The sequence below is a fragment of the Triticum dicoccoides genome, chromosome 4B (assembly GCF_002162155.2).
Source record: "Triticum dicoccoides isolate Atlit2015 ecotype Zavitan chromosome 4B, WEW_v2.0, whole genome shotgun sequence".
Taxonomy (NCBI): Eukaryota; Viridiplantae; Streptophyta; class Magnoliopsida; order Poales; family Poaceae; genus Triticum; species Triticum dicoccoides.
Genome location: NC_041387.1, coordinates 559130143 through 559149306, shown reverse-complemented (window position 1 = coordinate 559149306; position 19164 = coordinate 559130143).

The window sequence follows — 19164 nt, the reverse complement described above, 5'->3', positions numbered from 1 at the left end:
CTCAGCAAAAATTTGCTTCCTGATAGATCAACTTAGTCGTGGCGGCTTGCACCACCGACTGTAACTGGATTTAACACTTTAGCAACCTTCACTGTTTGATGTATATCAATCTATTCATGGCAGCTTACATAACCCGCTGTAGCTAGTCATATACCATTAGGCCCCTTTTTAAGACGCCATTCTGAATATGTGCTGTAATACTTTCCCTCCGGCTTAAATTTGAACCGGCAAACTTGTTCTTTTCCTTTCTAGGTTTCTTTCTTCACAATGGCCCCAAAGACAGCCACTTCCTGTAACTGGGTTCCCTCCATTGTCACTGAGAAAACACTCCAGGACTTTGTGAAAACCGGGTATTTGCCCGAAAGACTGTCATGTATTATCGCGCTTCTAAGCCGGAGGAGGAGAAACCTCAGCCAAAATAAGATGAAGTCATTGTCTTTACTGACCATATGAACTAGGGTTTCTCACCACCCGTCTCTAAATTCTTCCAGAATGTTCTGCACTTTTTCAACCTTCATCCTCAAGACATCGGACCCAATTCCGTGTCAAATATATGCAACTTCCGAGTGTTCTGTGAGGTATACCTTCAAGAGGAGTCTAGTGTAGAGCTATTCAGAGAGTACTTTTATCTGAATCGCTAGAACGAGTACTCAAACAGACCCATGTTGGAACTTGGTGGGATCTCAATCCAGGGAAGAAGAGACACTATTTTCCCTTATGCACAGCTCCCGAGTCATCCCAAGGATTGGAATCAAACATGGTTCTATTGCAAGGATACCTCTCCGCCTGATGAGAACGGACTGCTCGGCTTTCGCGCCCTTCGTCTCCAATGAAACCATCCTCTCCCTAACAAGGTGACAACCCTTGAGCGCAAAAAACTTTCCCCTACTATTGGCATGGTTAAGGCTCTGTTGGGAAATGACTTGACTGGCATTAAGTTAGTTCGATGCTGGGTTGCATGGTGGGTCATCCCCTTGAGCCGCCGCACCGGCTTAATGTGCGCCTACACATGCAGCAAAAAGGATCCACTTCACCATAGCTCCGTGATTTACTTGATGAGACCATCACCGAGATGACGAAGTCTCTTCTTCACGAAAGCTGTCTACAGTAAGGCACGAGAGGTAAGCCGCCAAGTTACTTACTTTACCTTCATCCTTAAATACTTTGTTTAACTCAACCTTGATGATTTTGACAGGCTGATGATGACTTCTAGAAGAAAGAATATGACCATGAAGCCGCGAAAAGGGCCAGGAAGGCCAAGAAAGCCGCCAAGACAGCCACCAAGAAGAGGGGAAAGAAGCCCAGTGCTTCTGAGCTGCTTGAACTGGACGACTCCTCTGAGTCGGAGGTAGCCCTTGATTCTCTTGGCTCCTTTTTCAACCATCTTATTGACACTGATTATCATCAGGATGACACAGGAATGAGTTAGGCGGTTGAAGAAGAGGTAACTATCATTTTCTCCGACTCCGACCCCTTGCCAAGACAAAAAAATTCGAAGAGTAACTCGGAAAGTAAGCTTGTCACACCCCTTAGCTCATATGGATCCTAACTTTCTTTTGAAGCAACAACAGCACGAGAGCCGGCGACAGACTCGGACCAGCAGGGATGAAGAATTATCCTCTGGTTTACCGAACACTCCGAGGAAGCGTCGAAATGAGGTCACCCCTAACTTAAACTCCTTTTATCCTTTGGCGGGTCTCATCCGCCAACCACTCAATTCTTCTGACTCAAATTATCAGGAAACATCTCGTTCCTCTTCCGGCGACTCAACTCAATCTCATCTGCCGGCTTTGAAGACTGCTCCCGGGTAATAACAATTACTTATTCTCTCATTATGCTTCTTTATACTTATACTGACCTTTCATGATTCATGCAGTGGAAAAGCCAAGCCCAGTAAGAAGGCAAAGGTGAATAAGCCGGTTGAAGACCCAAAAGTCAGTGAACCGGAGCAACAAACTGTAGCACCTGAAGCCTCTGTCCTTCAACTGCCTGAGCCGCTCTTGATATTCCACCAGTGACTCCTGAGCTTCCTATTGGTCAAGCCAGTGACAACCCTTTAAACCCTGAAGCATCAAGCCCTATCAAGACGACTGATGATGATGACGTGGTGATCACCAATACCGGCTTTAGAGAGCCAGGAAGGCCTACCCTTTTGGCCAAACACTCTGCCAAGGAGGAGCACATTGAATGATGCAAAGTAAGATTTGATGTTGCTCACTACTCCCAATTAAGCATTGGCAAAGTGTATTCTAGTTATCTCAGTCAAGTACACAGTAGTCGTGAACTTGAAGTTGACATGGTGAAGCAAATGCACCAAAAGTTTGAGGTATGAACTCTTCCTTTATTGAGTTATACACATCCTGTCAGCCCCTAAGTCTACTGTTTATGATGAATATGTTGTAGACTTAGATTAACCATGAGCATAAAGTAATATCCTTTGATTAACATCCTTTAAAAATCCGGCTTAGAGCATCTAGCGTAAAGTATAGCTGTAATGGTTAACACTGAATACATAGCCCCCAAGGGCCGGTTTAATTAGCATGAATGAGACGGTCCTTTATATTCTTGTGTAGAAGACAATACTTACTTGTGTAGTTCTCATGAGCCGGCTGTGACCGTGTGCAGCCCAACCGGGTCACTGTAAAGTAGTAAGAAAGCAAGCAATATGCATTATCCCCCAAGTGCCAAGTATTCTTGCTCGCAAAATGCTTGGGACTTATCCATATAAGCCTGTGCATGAGTAGTCTTTTCAATAGACATTAGTCCCCAAGTGCCAAGTGTTGTTGCTTGCAAAAGGCTTGGGACTTCATGTTTTTAGCTAACTTATGATTTTGACCCAGTGTATGTATAGACCACCACTGCTCGACTTCAATTAGAGCTATCTGACTTGAATACTCGTCTGGAGCTACAAGAATCTGAGACCCAGAAAGCGAACTCAAAGTTCGAATTCAGTGTGACTGAAGCAGAAAACTTGAAGGCCGGCTGTGAAGTTGAAAAGAGCGCCTGGGTTGAAGAGAAGATTGCCTTGACACAACGGGCTGAAAAGGAGGAGGCGGCTCTTCAGGAGGCAACCACTGAACTTTCCATCTTAAAGCGCCATGTGTCTCAGATGGTTTCATCTATCTTTGGTAAGCCTCCTTATGATTGTCACAGTTAAATATCTTCCTTGATGATATGAACCACTTTTAATCCATCAACGATTATTTTGCAGGCCCCAGGAGCACCAATCTCAACCAAGATATGCTTGTGAAGCTAAAGGCGGTTTAAACATTGGTGGAACAGCTTTACACTGGTGCCCGACGCGCATTGGCCACAATTTCTCCAGCTAATGAAGACCCCACTCTCTTGGTTGATGTGTTAAGGAAGCTTTCCGTTCTGCCTGAGAGATTTAGTGAGATGAAGCGATCATCTGCAAGAGCCGGAGCTGTGACTGGTTTATGCCAGGCCAAAGCATGGTTACCGGAGCTAGACCCGGCCGATATCTCTATCGGGTATCCAAGCTTTAAGGAGGACGGCACCCCGTTTGACAAGAAAGACTTTGCTGCTTGCGTGAAGAACATACGTCCTCTGGCCAGTCTGATTGCCAAAGAGACATACCTCACCAAGTATCAACCGACTTATGACTCGGAAAATCAGAAGATGCCAATGCTATCTTACAAAGTGAAAGACCTTACCCCCCAATCCGTAAGCACACTTTTGCTCCTGAAGTTCACCCGTCCAAGCTTATTGATGATGAAGCTGAGTTCCAAGCTTTGAATGGCATTGACTGGTCATCACCAGCCTTATAGGAAGTAGAACAAGACGAAGAAGCGGAGAGGGATGACCCGAAAGCGTCAGGCCATCAGAATCAAGAAGATTGATCCGCTGGGCGGTTCATATTTATGACCTTCTGAAAACAGTTAATCATTTGGACTCCTGGAGTCATGTAATAGGATAGTAATAACTTTGCTTCTGCTGTGCCATCATGCATGTTCATGTTGTGCTCAACACTGTTAAGCTGCCACTTGATAGTTTTTTCCTTTTAGATTTATCATAATGTTTGAGCGGTGTAGATGAAAAATTTCAATTTATCCTGCACACAAGTTGATCAAAAGAGCCCTTGGCGGTTTACCGTAGGGCGGGTCATAATACCTCACATATAACTACTGATGTTTAAAACAGTTATAGATATGGCTGATTTAACCCGAATTTCAACATAATAACGATATCATACCTGTGATATTGAATCATACTGCTGGTTTATGATACCTGTGAAGTAAGGGTGAGCACCCAAAGCTTGAGAAGCCAATATTTCCAAGTGCTTGATATCGTCATGTATGGGCGGTTTGTCGCCTCTCATTAAGCTGGGCAATAGAAACCACGGGTACGCTTCAAATATGAGCTGTGAGAATGAAGGCTACATGGCCGAGATCACTTTAGACCAAAAGGCAAGATAATATCAAGAAGAACCGGAAAAACTTCAAAAAAATGAAGACAAATGATAAAAACGAGGCTATGGTTCGAATACGACCAGGAAGCCGGACCAAAAGGGTTAATAGCTATGAATCGAATACGATCAGGAAGCCCCCAAATGGTTTTTTGCATTGCACCGATCAAAGGGGTACCGACAGCTATGATTCGAATACGATCAGGAAGCCCCCTAGTGACCATGATGATTAATGGCTATGATTTGAATACGATGATGAAGCTGTACCAAGAGGGTTAACAGCTATGATTCGAATACGACCAAGCCCCCAAGTGGTTTGTGATGTTTAACGGCTATGGTTCGAATACGACCAGGAAGCCAGACCAAAAGGGTTAACATCAATGATTCGAATACAACCAAGCCCCCAAATGGTTAAAGTGCTTTTACGACTATGGTTAGAATACGACCAGGAAGCTGGACCAGGGTTAATGTCAATGATTCGAATACGACCAGACCCCCAAATGATCAAAGTGTTTTTACGGCTATGGCTCGAATACGACCAGGAAGCTGGACCAAAAGGGTTAATGGCAATGATTCGAATACGACCAAGCCCCCAAATGATCAAAGTGTTTTTATGGCTATGGTTCGAATACGACCAGGAAGCCGGACCAAAAGGGTGAATGGCAATGATTCGAATACGACCAAGCCCCTAAATGATCAAAGTGTTTTTACGGCTATGGTTCGAATACGACCAGGAAGTCATACCAAAAGGGTTAATGGCAATGATTCGAATCCGACCAAGCCCCCAAATGATCAAAGTGTTTTTAAGGCTTGCTGGTAGCACATGGCTCGCACAACATCCCAAAGACGATCTTCCACAAGGAGAGTAGCATCATCTTGGTGCAACTGCTCTTGCTCAAGCTCATCATAGGCGAGCACTCGGGGTGACCCATATGTGAGTTATGTGGGGAGAACTGCTTCTGCCCCGTATATGAGGGAGAAAGGCGTCTGGCCAGTGGGTCGATTTGGTGTCGTTCGGATTGACCAAAGAACCATCGGCAACTCATCAACCCAGCGTCTTCCGCACTTGTGAAGTTTGTCGAAAGTTCTTGTTTTGAGGCCCCGCAACACTTCAGCATTTGCCCTTTCTGCCTGGCCGTTGCTTCTCCGAAGAGCAACAGAAGCAAAACAAACTTTACTGCCAAGGTCTTGGATATTCTGCATGAAGGTGCGGCTCGTGAACTGTGTGCTATTGTCGGTGATGGCTCTATTTTGCACACCAAAATAGCAAACCAGACCTTTAAAGAACTTGACGGCTGATTGTGCTGTCACCTTTCTCACTGGCTCCACTTCTGGCCACTTTGTGAACTTGTCGATTGCGACGTACAAGTACTCAAAGCCCCCGACAACACGGGTGAAGGGGCCAATATGTCGAGCCCCTAGACCGAAAATGGCCATGAAAGAGGGATCGTCTGAAGAGCTTGAGCTAGTTGATGAAGTTTCTTTGAATAGAAATGGTACGCTTCACACTTTGCTACTACCGCAGTTGCATCCTGGAGAGTGGTGGGCCAAAAGAAACCTTGCCGGAATGCTTTGCCGGCAAGGGCTCTTGACCCTATGTGGGAGCCACATATGCCTCCATGTATCTCTGCCAACAGCTCCAGTCCATCCTCCCAAGGAATGCACTTAAATTTCACACCGTTCAACTTCCTCCTGTATAGGACATCGTCCACAAACTGGTACATGCTGGACCGACGGGCTACTTTCTCTGCCTCTTCTTGTTCCTCAGGGATTTTCCTTGTTTGGAGGAACCGAACAGTGTGCTGTGCCCATGCCGGAGCCTGAGGCTTGACGACAAGGACTAAAGGCATGCCTTCTGCTGTGGGAGCTGTTGTCTCCACGGCAAGGGCTTGAGGCCCCACCGGAGCCTGCTTCTCCCCAGAAATCTTGGGGTTCCCGGCAACTTCCTTGACGGCGGCTCCTAGGTGCTCACCGGGAAAGTACTTGCCGGGGCCCACCTTCCTTTGCTAATTCTATCCTGCCGATGGTTCAGAGGATGGCTGAGTCAATTGGAGCACAAAGGTTCCAGGTTCCACAGGCAACTTGAGGGCATCGCATTTTGACAAGTCGTCAGCAATGCTGTTCTCTGCTCGAGGGACATGCTGTGCTTGCAGACCATCAAAACACTCCTCCAACTTCCTCACTTCATCTACAAAGGCCTCCATCAACGGGCTCTGTTAGTATTTGTTAACTTGCTTGATGACAATCTGTGAATCACCTCTGACGATGAGCTTCCTGATTCCGAGGTCTGCCGCTATCCTGAGACCGGCAAGCAGTCCCTCATATTCTGAAGTGTTGTTCGTTGATTTGTCCCGGGGAAAGTGCATCTGGATTATGTACTTGAGGCGCTCTCCGGTGGGTGCGACAAGTAGCACACCAGCATCGGCGCCTTGCAACGATAATGCCCTGTCAAAGTACATAACCCAATCACAGCTCGTTTCCTTGCCGAGAAGAGTGGTTTCTTGAATTTCTTCGTCAGGCATTGAGGTCCATTCTGCTATGAACTTCGCCAAGGCTCTGCTCTGAATTGTCGAAGTGCTTTCAAACCTGGGACCAAAGCTTGACAGTTCCAATGCCCACTCCACAATCCTCCCAGTTGCATCTAGATTGTGCAAGATCCGTTGTAACAGGAAACGAGTGACGACGGTGATCTCATGTGCCTGAAAATAGTGACGCAACTTTCTTGAGGCCATAAGAAGGCAGAAGAGCAGCTTCTGCACACCAGAATATCTTGATCTAGCCCCCTGCAAGAGGGAGCTGACAAAGTAGACTAGGTGCTTTATCATCTTCTTCTTCTGGTTCACTTTGCTTGCTTGGGGAGATCCTGTCTCGCCAGGACCAGGCTCTGCTAGGGGTCCTGCCTCACCGGCATCAGGCCCTGCCGAGGAGGGCCCTGGCTCATCATCTGATGGCCTTGCTGCTACCGCTGCTTCTTTCTCAACCTCTCTCTGCACCACTAGTGCAGAACTGACCACTTGATTCGTTGCCGCTAGATATAGCAGTCTAGTATTGGCGTGGAGGAGAGGTACCTCTTCAAATCCTGTAGTGTTTCCCCCACTTCCAGAGTACATTTCATTGGACCTGCCTTTTTCAAAATTTTGAAAAAGGGAAGAGCACGCTCAGCAGATTTGGAGATGAACCTACTCAGAGCAGCAACGCAACCAGCAAGCCTTCGTACATCCTTGACTCGTCTTGGCACCTCAATCTGCTCAATCACCTTGATCTTGTAGGGATTTGCTTTGATTCCGCGTTGAGATACAAAGAACCCGAGAAGTTTGCCGGATGGGACACCGAACACACCCTTCTCAGGGTTGAGGTTGAGGCGAACCTTGCACAAATTTGCAAATGTTGCTTCCACATCTTGCATGAGTGTTTCTTTGTCCTTGGTTTTGACCACTATATCATCCATATACTCTTCCATATTTCTATGTAGCTGGGGCTCAAAACCAATTTGTACCGCTCAGGCAAACATCGGACCAGCGCTTTTCAACCCAAAAGCATTTGTACAAAACAGTACATACCACATGGGGTGATAAATGTGGTCTTCTCTTCATCTTCCTTTATCATGAAGATTTGGTGGTTTCCTGAGTAGGCGTCGAGGAACGACAGCAGGTTGCACCCGGCAGTGGAGTCCACTATCTGGTCAATGCACGGCAAAGGGAAAGGATCCTTTGGACAGGCTTTATTGATATCTGTATAGTCAGTACACAGCCTCCACTTCCCATTTGCCTTGCGCACCACCACTGGATTGGCCAACCACGTTAGGTGGAGCACTCCTCTGACCACGCCTGCCGCTTCCAACTTCTTGATCTCTTCAATGATGAACTCTTGCCGCTCCAAAGCTTGCTTTCTGACCTTCTGCTTGATGGGCCGTGCATGAGGACAAACAATAAGGTGGTGCTCAATCACCTCCCTGGGAACACTAGGGATGTCAAATTCTTGCCATGCAAACACATCAACATTTGCCCGCAGGAAGGCGATGAGCGCGCTTTCCTATTCACTGTCAATGGTGGAGCTTATGGTAAAAGCGCCGCCCGTGCCATCCTCCTTGACGGGTACCTTTTTGGTTTCTGGTGGTGCTGCCTTGGATTTCTTGCTCTTGCCGGTGGAGCTCTCTGGCACGTCCTCATCGGAAACTCAGCACTCCGAGGAGGCCTTGCCGGGCCCAGAAGTCTTGCCGGTGGTTGAGATCTTGCCAGTCTTCTTCCCCTTGGGAGCTCCAGTGGCAGGAGCAAGTGTTTTGGTGGAAGGTGCTGCAACTGCCTCTCGATAGAGTTGGTCGACACAGATGAGCGCATCTCTTTTGTCGTAGCCGATAGTGATGATGCTCATTGGGCCGACATCTTCAGCTTGTTGTATGCTCATTGGGCCGGATAGTGATAAACTTGGCCAGTGCTGGACAACCAAGGATCCCGTTATATGGCAACGAGATCTCGGCGACATCAAAAACGATCTTCTGTGTCTTGTAGTTCAGGTCACTACCAAATGTGACTGGTAGTGTGACATTCCCTTTAGGCTGGCTTCTCCCTGGATTGATCCCTTGAAACGTACTTGTTTCTTCGAGATCTTCATCAGGAATCTGCAAGCTCTTGATCACGTTGGGTGAGATCAAGTTCAAACAAGCCCCACCATAAACTAGCATTTTTATCACCTTGAGGTTGCGGATTGTTGGGGAAACCAACAACGGCAAACACCCGACTGCGGTTGTGAGGTCAGGGTGGTCCTCAGCATAAAAAATGATAGGCGTGTTGGACCATTTCAGTGGCTTTTGGGCGTAAATCATCGGCTCCGTCACATTGACCTCATACGCCCACTGTTTAAGTTGACGGTGGGAAGAATGCAACGATGCGCCTCCATCAACACACATAGCCTCTATAGCTTTCAGAAACTCGTGCTCGTTGGACTCGTCATCATCGTCATGATCATCATCCTCCTCTTTCAAGTCACAGCCTCAAGCAGGCCTCTCTTGTTGCCTGTCCTTGCCGCGGCGACCTCCTCGGCTACCGTGCTTCTTGCTGGATCCCTCAGCACCATCCCGACCCTTCTCTTTGTCTCATCTTTCGTACTCAGCGCTTTGATTCTCCATCATCTCCTCAACTTGATGGCAGTTTTAGAGGTCATGGCCTTTGGTGCGATGAATCTTGCAGTATTGCTTCTCGGAGCCCATTGGCTTGTCGGTAGCCGCCAAGGCCCGGCAGGTGTCGCACCCGGAAATCTCCTTGTCGGGGTCGTTGACCTTGGCCTTCTTGGTGGTGTCGGGGTTGCCAGATTCCTCGACAGCAAGCACGGTCTTGCCCTTGCGCTTCCAGTTGCATCGTCGATCCTTGTTTGCCAGGGCGACAACGTCTTCATCTCCAGAGTCACTTTCCATGCCGGCATGTTCACCGGGGTACTTCTTCCTTCTTCTGCTCGAGCACACCTGTCAGCCAAAACATAGAGCTTGGCAACATCGGTAACCCTGTTCATCGCCAGCTCTTCACGCATCTTACGATTGTGCATTCTCTGATGGAACACACTGATGATAGCAGCGGGATGAACATCTAGGATGTTGTATTGCACGCGGCTGAATCTTTGTATGTATTTGTGCAAGCATTTGCTGTCCCTCTGGGGGATCACATGCAAATCACTTGCCTGGCCAGGAGGTATGTGGCCGCCAGTAAAGGCACCAACAAACTCATGGCACAGATCCGACCAAGAAGAGATGGAATCCATTGGCAGGTGCATCAACCATGACCTGACATTGGGCTTGAGCACCAATGAGAAGTAGTTGGCGAGTACCTTGACATCTCGAGCTCCGGCAGGTTGCATCGCGATGGTGTAAACGCTCAGGAACTCAAACGGATGAGTCTTACCATCGTACTTCTCTGAGGCCTCTGGTTTGAATGTGCGGGTAGTGGGCCACTGGAACTGCCACAGCTCACGGGTAAACGCTGGGTAGGTCATTGCATAAGGCAAGTTGCAGGAATCCCCCGGCGCAGGCCTATACGCAGTGGGCCCCGCATGCCTATCAGATTGGTGGTGCGCTTCCTGTCACCGCTCGATGGTGGTCCGAGCGTCCTCCTTGAGCCATTCCCGAAGAACTTGACGTTGGTCATGACATGCTCGTCGATCAGAAAATGCCGTGGACACGTCGTCAGGGGCGTCGACCCGACGAGCCGACGACCGCCGCTGTCGCGGTGGAGGGGAGTGCACCGTGGTCGCGGCGCCTCCAACCCTTCCACTGTCGTTGCACGCCGGCTTAGTGGTACGGCGCTACAAAGGACTTGCCTCCTGGTGGCCATCTTTGTTAGCGTGGCCAATAAGGCTTTGGATAGCAGCTCTCCACTCTTCTTGCTTCTCCGTAGCAGGAGGAAAGTCGAGGTGTAACATCCCAAATTTTCAATTTGGAATGTTATACATAGGTCATCATATGCATATCATATTTTATTGCATTTTGGTTGATCGTAGAAACTCTAAGCAACTCAAGGACCCTCAGAGAGAGTTGGGGGTTTCAATTATTCTCATATTTGATTTTTTCTCAAATATTGAAAAGAGGATCATTTTAGTTTTAATTATTTTTCTCTCCAAAAATATTTCCAAAATAAAAATAAAAGAGAGGAGATAAAAGGACTTCTCCAAAATAAAAGAAATATTGGAGGAAAAATATTAAAAACAACTAAAGATTTTATTTGGACTTTTATTGCTATTTTATTTGAATTAGGAAAAAATACGTTTTTCAAAATTGCATTAGTAGCCCAAATAAATGTTCACTTTGTCCGCAATATTATTAGATGACCGTGAAAATTTATTTTAGGATTTCTGGACTCCGATTAGTATTTCTTTTGTTTCTTTTTCTGCGTCTGTTTAAAAAAAAACGCGCACCGACCTAACGGGCCGTGCCCGAGCCGGACTCCACCCTGACCGGCCTTTAAAGGGTGAGGGCCGCACCCCGCCGCCAACCCAAGCCGCCGCCGCCGCCTAGTGCCGCCGCCAGCCACCCGCCGGAGCCGCCGCCGCCGCCACCCGACCCCGCCGCCGACCTCGCCGGAGGTAGCCGCCGCCGCCGTCTTCGTTTTTTTGGTTAAGTTAGAACGGTCGGTTTTTTTAGATAACCGTAGATATGTTTTTTAAAATAGATCGGTTCGGTTTTTCAGTGGTTTATTTATTTAGCGGACTTTCGTCCGTTCGTTCGTTTTAACGAATGCTGCTCACCGTTTAGGATATGTTAACGAACGAACATTCGTTAGCCTCTTTGTCTCGTTTTTCCAGGGTTTTATTTGCAATTATTTTGATCGCGATTTCTGCCCTGATCTTTGATCTAGTATAACTTTTTGCTCGTTTACCCAAATTAGATGAAACTAGCGCCTAAATCTTCTTCTCGAAGCCCTCTTTCCGTTTAACCAACTTGAACATGATTTTGGTACTGTAAAATTTGACTTTAGCCAGATTACTAAATGAATCTTGCTTCGTTCGTAGTTTGAGTTTCGTTGCTTCGTTTGATTTGATTCTTTTTGCAAACCGGAGTTCTTCAGTTGAACTTTGTGGTTAGATCTTTTTATTTGAGTTTTACCCGTGCTGCTTGCTTGAGTGCTTATGTATGTTATTGTTTGTTTGCGATAGAATTCCCGGAGTGCGAAGCATGCTACTACGAGTATCTAGGTTTTGCAGATCATCAGCAAGGCAAGTAACACTTTGATCATACCCCTTTTCTACCCAGTTTTTATGTATTAGTTTCAATCCTGAAACATTGCATGGTTCGGATCTAATTAACATGTGGGTTTGGGAAGTAGATGGTGAGGTAGAACCTATTGCCCTTTTATTATCAAACCTTTGGTAGTTACTTCTACGTTATGCTCAGGATTGCTATGCTATGCTCGTAGACATGGATTGGGTGAGTGTATCCATGACAGATGTGAGAATTGTTAATTAATGGTAAACTTAAGGTGGCTACTTAAATACACATCTGGGTGGATTGGTTGCGGGCACCTAGAGAATCCAGTGTTGTCGAAGGGGATCCTGGAGTACCCGTGTGATCACCCTATGGAATGCCACCCAGGCTCAAAGGGATCATAAGATTATTCATGCCAGAAACTTCCGTGTGCAGGCACAAGCTATTATGGGCTCTAGCATAGTTGAGGTGGTTGCATGACCTCTTTCAGTGGTGGGCTAGCAGATGTAGGGGAAAGTAGGTGTAACTGTCCATCCAGAGTAAAGAGTAAATGTTTGTGAAAGACTATGTCTTGGTCATCCTTTTCTCAAACACCTTGTAGTGCGATAAATTCAACGGAGGAGATCGAGTCTTGTGGGGAAAAGTGGGCAAACCTCTACAGAGTGTACAAACTAATCATGGTTAGCCATGTCCCCTGTTATGGACATCTTGAGTATCTGGTTCTTGGATTATCATGTTGATCTCATCACTCTAAATTAATTTGATGGGTTAATTGATATTGCTTAATTGGTATTGAGTTGGAGGAACCTTCTCAATGTTTAACAACCACCATGATAGTTAAATAAAATTTATACATTTGAGGTAGGGAAAAATTGGCTTTATGCAAAACTGTAACCATAAAGCTTTCCACCTGCCATATATGCATGTAGTGATAGCATTTATTCTGTTCATTACTCTTTGTATTACATTGCCATCATATTCCATGTGCTGGCCCGTTTCGTGCTGCAACAGATCATGTTAAAGACTTTTCAGACGATGAGTAAGGTGCCATAGGTCGTTGTCGTTCACTCAACTATGCCGTTGGAGTTGATGGACTCACTTTATCTTCCAAGCCTTCCGCTGTTATCTTATTTAGATGGCCTTAAGCCATATTACTGTCATAAGTTCTCTTTTGAGACATTGCGATGTAATAAGTGTTGAGACTCTGTTATAAATCCTCGAGTATTGTGCGTGTCAGCATTACTGATCCAGGGATGACACTGATGCACAGAGACTAGACTGTTTGAGGTCTGGTCGCTACAAGATGGTATCAGAGCACACACTGATTGTAGGACACGACCATTAAGTTAAACCATAGGTCACTCTTCTCTAACCATTTCTGACTCCTCTCCCTTTTCCACTCTATAGGATGGCGGACTCAAGGAATGAGTTTACACAACCGGATGAAGACACACCTTTAGGGCGACACTTGATGGAAGTTACTAGGTACCTGAACGTTGGAATACCAAGCTTCACCGGGACCTACATCACCACTTTACCAGTAGAGGAGTGTTGGATGACTCAAGTTCAAGTTCCAGGAAGGACATTCACGCCCGTTACTGAACCCATAGAGTTTTCCTTTGATGCACCAACCCGGAGTCTAGGAAAGAGCATGGCAGCCCACATCGCCATGGGACGCATTGGAGAAGTTTATCACAAGGATCTTAAGGACACTATTTACCAGATATGTGGGCGCCGAGATGAGAAGTGGGAGATGATCAGCACCAGGAGGGACATATCCATTGCAGCTTTCATGCAGGAGTTAAACTAGCACATTCATCGCCAGGAGAATCAGATGTGTGCAAGCATGATAGATCTGAAGAAGGCAATGACCAGGATTACGGAGCTGGAGGAGGAACTCAAGTCTACACACGACAGATATGAGGAGGAAATAACGATACTAGTGGAGAAGAATGACGACCTGACGAGGAAGCTAGGAGTATTTATGGGAGACCCCGCGCCAGGAGGAGATGACGACCATTCCAAGGACATTCGTTCAGAGGACTACATCATCATCGACGACACCGATTCTGACCCCTACGATAGCGATGATGACTACGTTGTTGAAGCTGGAGCAGATATCATTGAGTCTTCCACCGATCAAAACTTCTAGTCGACCACCATATCAGTAGTAGTATTCCCCCATGTATATAAAATAGTCCAAGCACTTGTAATGATAGTTAGACCGATTGTATGCCCTTGTTTGAATTGATTGGTGTGATATGTTTGTGTTTGTCTCATGAGCATATGGGTAGTGTTTTCTCCTTAGACCTCATTCTATTCTGTTTTCTCAGCTTTTCTAAACCCATCAGATGCCTCCGAGACGTGACAATGGATTTGCTTTCCCACCTGAGCTCACTCAGTTGATCCAGCAGCAGAACACCTTGATGCAGCTACTAGTTTAGAATCAGAACCAAGGCAACAACAACAACAACAACAACAACAACAACAACCCACCACCACCACCATATGTTGATCACTTAGCCCGTTTTCTAAGGCTGAATCTGCCAGTGTTCTCTAGTAGCACTGAGCCGATTATTGCAGATGATTGGCTCCGCAAGATTGGAAGGGAGCTGACCACTTCAGGATGCACATATGCGAGAGAGTGCATTTTGCCACACATCAGCTTGATGGACCCGCATCATCATGGTGGGAGAATTTCACAGCCACTTACCCCATTGACACTGTTTCATGGGACCAGTTTCAGCAGGCCTTCCGCACTGCCCATGTTTCAGAAGGAGCTATGAACATGAAGAAGCGCAAGTGTCACAACTTGTGCCAAGGAGGACGCATAGTGGGCCAGTATGTGGATGAGTTTAGTAAGTTAGCACGTTATGCCCCTGATGACGTAGCTACAGATGCTGCTAAGCAGGAGAAGTTTCTGGAAGGACTGAATGATGAGCTGAGCATGCAGTTGATGGTGGCAACATTCAACAATTACCAGGAGTTGGTAGATAGAGCTCTTATGATTGAAGGGAAGCAACAGCAGATAGATAGCCGCAAGAGGAAGTATGGACAAGGGAAGTGCAATTCAGGAGCTCAGCAGAGACCTTGTTTTACCCCGAATTTGGGAGGACACATTCACCATAACCATGGAGGCCATAACTCCAATGGAGGAAGTACGCATAACCATAGTGGCCCCAAGAATGGGAATTGTAATGGAGGAAGCAACAACCAGAACCGTTCCAACCCGGCAACGCCCACCAAGAAGGATGTAAGTCACATTACTTGTTTCAAGTGCGGGAAGAATGGACTTTCGCCACCGAGTGTTCTGAAGCAAAGAATGTAAATGGCAATGGAAGCTCTGGGAAGAATCCCAACCCTTTCAACAGGGGACAAGTGAACCACGTTAGCGTGGAGAAGGTTGAAGAGCAGCCAGATGCAGTTATAGGTAAGTTTTTGGTTAAGTCATTTACTGCAATCGTTCTTTTTGATACTGGTGTATCGCATTCATACATATCAAGTGGATTTGTGGATAAGTATAAGTTGCCCACAAAAGTTCTTAGGACACCTATGTTAGTAAGCTCACCAGGAGCGGAGCACCAAGGATGTTTTCAGATGCCATTGACCATAGGTAGGCATGTTTTCCCCTCGGACCTGATAATTCTGGAGTCGCAAGGATTGGATGTGATTTTGGGTATGGATTGGTTATCGATGTATGGAGGAAACATCGATTGTGCCAGTAAGTCGATTTTCTCACCACCCTAGAAGGAAGAAGGATCAAGTATGTATCCCGGCATGTGCCTAAGAGGACTCAAGTGAATTACTTATCAGGAGTTGTACAGGAGGAAGTATCGGTGGTGAAGGACTACCTCGACGTATTTTTGGAAGAGTTGCCAGGCATGCCACTAGATAGAGACATTGAGTTTTTGATTGAGCTTTTGCCAGGCACCGGGCCAATATCAAAGAGACCATATCGGATGCCCGCAAAGGATTTGGAGGAAATTAAGAAGCAGATTAAGGAATTACTGGATAAAGGTTACATTTGACCAAGCTCGTTACCTTGGGGAGCCTAGTACTTCTAGTGGAGAAGAAGGATGGATCATTGAGGATGGTTGTTGATTATCGTGCATTGAATGAAGTGATGATCGAGAACAAGTACCCACTGCCGATGATCAACGATTTGTTTGACCAGTTGCAAGGCGCTAAAGTTTTCTCCAAGATCGATCTGCGATTAGGATATCATCAGCTAAAGATTCGAGAGCAGGATATACCTAAGAAAACTTTTACCACGAGGTACGGGCTATATGAGTATACCGTTATGTCATTTGGTATGACTAACACGCCTGCCTATTTCATGAACATGATGAACAAGGTGTTTCTAGAGTTTTTGGATAAGTTCACCATACTGTTCATCGATGATATATTAGTCTACTCGAAGAATGAAGAGGAGCATAAGGAGCATTTGCGTTTGGTTCTTGAGAAGCTCTGGGAACATCAGTTATATGCCAAGTTCAGCAAGTGTGAGTTTTGGTTGAAGGAAGTTGGATTACTTGGATATGTTATATCTGGAGAAGGAATAGCAGTAGACCCCACCAAGGTTGTTTCTATGACTAAATGGGTAGCACCCACATCAGTTGGAGAGATCAGGAGTTTTCTCGGACTCGCAGGATATTATCAGAGGTTCATTGAGAATTTCTCCAGGATTGCAAAGCCCATGACAGAGTTGTTGAAGAAGGACACCAAGTTCAAATGGATTGAGGAGTTTGAAGCTAGTTTTCAAGAGTTAAAGAAACGTTTGGTTACAGCCCCAGTGTTGATTCTTCCAGATCAACGAAAGGGTTATTAAGTGTATTGCGACACTTCACATCGAGGACTTGGAGCAGTGCTTATGCAGGAGGGAAGAGTTGTTTCATATGCCTCAGGACAGCTTAAACCCCATGAGTTAAATTATGCTACTCATGATTTGGAGTTAGCAGCCGTAGTGCATGCGTTGAAGACATGGAGACACTTTCGCATTGGAACCATTGTGAGGTATACACGGATCACAAGAGTAATTGAAATGTATCTTCATGCAGAAGGAGTTGAATCTCAGGCAAAGGAGATGGTTGGAGCTCATTAAGGATTATGATATGAAGTTGCATTATCATCCTGGAAAGGCTAATGTAGTAGCCGATGCGTTGACTCGCAAGAGTTATGTTAATATGCTCATGACCGGAGGATTACCCAAGGAGTTATCCGAAGATCTTTGCGAGCTATGTTTGGAAATAGTTCCGAGAGGTTATGTAGCAGCATTGGAAATTCATTCCACTTTGATGGATAAAATCAGAGAAGCCTAGAAGACTAACAAGGAGATTGCCGAGATAAAGGAAAGGATGAGCAAAGGAAAGGCTAAAGGATTTCGTGAGGATGAGCATGATACCTTATCGTTTGAGGATCGCGTATATGTGCCTAATGACCCCAAGATCAGGAATTTGATTCTGCAGGAGGCCCATGATTCACCGTATTCGATTCACCCAGGAAGCACTAAGATGTATCTGCATTTGAAGGAAATTTTATGGTGGACCGGAATGAAGAAGGATATTGCCGAGTATGTAGCAGTATGTGATGTATGTCAGAGAGTGAAGGCAGAGCATCAGAAGCTAGCAGGATTGCTACAACCATTGCCGATACCCGAATGGAAGTGGGACAAGCTTGGCATGGACTTTATCACGGGATTACCCAGGACTCATTCAGGCTATGACTCTATATGGGTTGTAGTCGATCGGTTGACGAAGGTTGGCAAAGATATACATGACCAGGATCGTATGTATGCATGGAGTTCCGAGGACCATTGTATCAGATAGAGGAACCCAGTTTACCTCAAAGTTCTGGAATCAGTTGCATGAGACTTTGGGTACTAGGCTAGAGTTCAGTACAACCTTTCATCCATAGATAGATGGACATACCAAGAGAGTTAATCAGATTCTGGAGGACATGTTGAGAGCTTGTGCGCTAGATTATGGATCTAGTTGGGACGAGAATCTGCCGTATGCAGAGTTCTCTTATAACAATAGTTATCAGGCCAGTTTGAAGATGGCCCCTTTCGAAGCTTTATACAGAAGGAGGTGCAGGACACTGTTATTGTGGGATGAAGTTGGAGATCGTCAGTTGTTTGGACCAGATTTGATTAAGGAGTCTGAAGAGAAGGTTAAGTTGATTCGGGATAGACTCAAGGTAGCCCAATCCAGATAAAAGAGTTATGCGGATTCAAAATGCAAGGAGACAGTTTACAAAGTTGGAGACCGAGTATACCTTCGTGTGTCCCCACTTTGAGGAGTTAAGCGTTTTGGAGTCAAGGGAAAGTTAGCACCATGTTTGTGGGACCATACAAAGTTTTGGAACGTATGGGAGAAGTTGCTTACAAGCTGGAATTGCCAGAAGGATTGTCAGGAGTTCACGATGTGTTTCACATTTCCCAGTTGAAGAAGTGCCACGTAGAGACGACCGATATTCCTTTGAGAGATACAGTGCCGCTGGAAGTGATTCAGCTGGATAATGATTTGACCTACAAGGAGAAGCCAGTGAAGATTCTCGAGTTTGCCAGCCGAGTCACACGCAACAAGGTTATCCAGTTTTGCAAAGTTCAGTGGAGCCACCATACTGAGGATGAAGCCACCTGGGAACGAGAGGAAGATCTACAGAAGGACCACCCACACCTATTTTCTAGCCAACCCGAATCTCGAGGGCGAGATTTATCTTAAGGGGGGTAGGTTTGTAACATCCCAAATTTTCTATTTGGAATGTTATACATAGGTCATCATATGCATATCATATTTTATTGCATTTTGGTTGATCCTAGAAACTCTAAGCAACTCAAGGACCCACGGAGAGAGTTGGGGGTTTCAATTATTTTCATATTTGAATTTTCCTCAAATATTGAAAAGAGGATCATTTTGGTTTTAATTATTTTTCTCTCCAAAAATGTTTCGAAAATAAAAATAAAAGAGGGGAGATAAAAGGACTTCTCCAAAATAAAAGAAATATTGGAGGAAAAATATTAAAATCAATTAAAGATTTTATTTGGAATTTT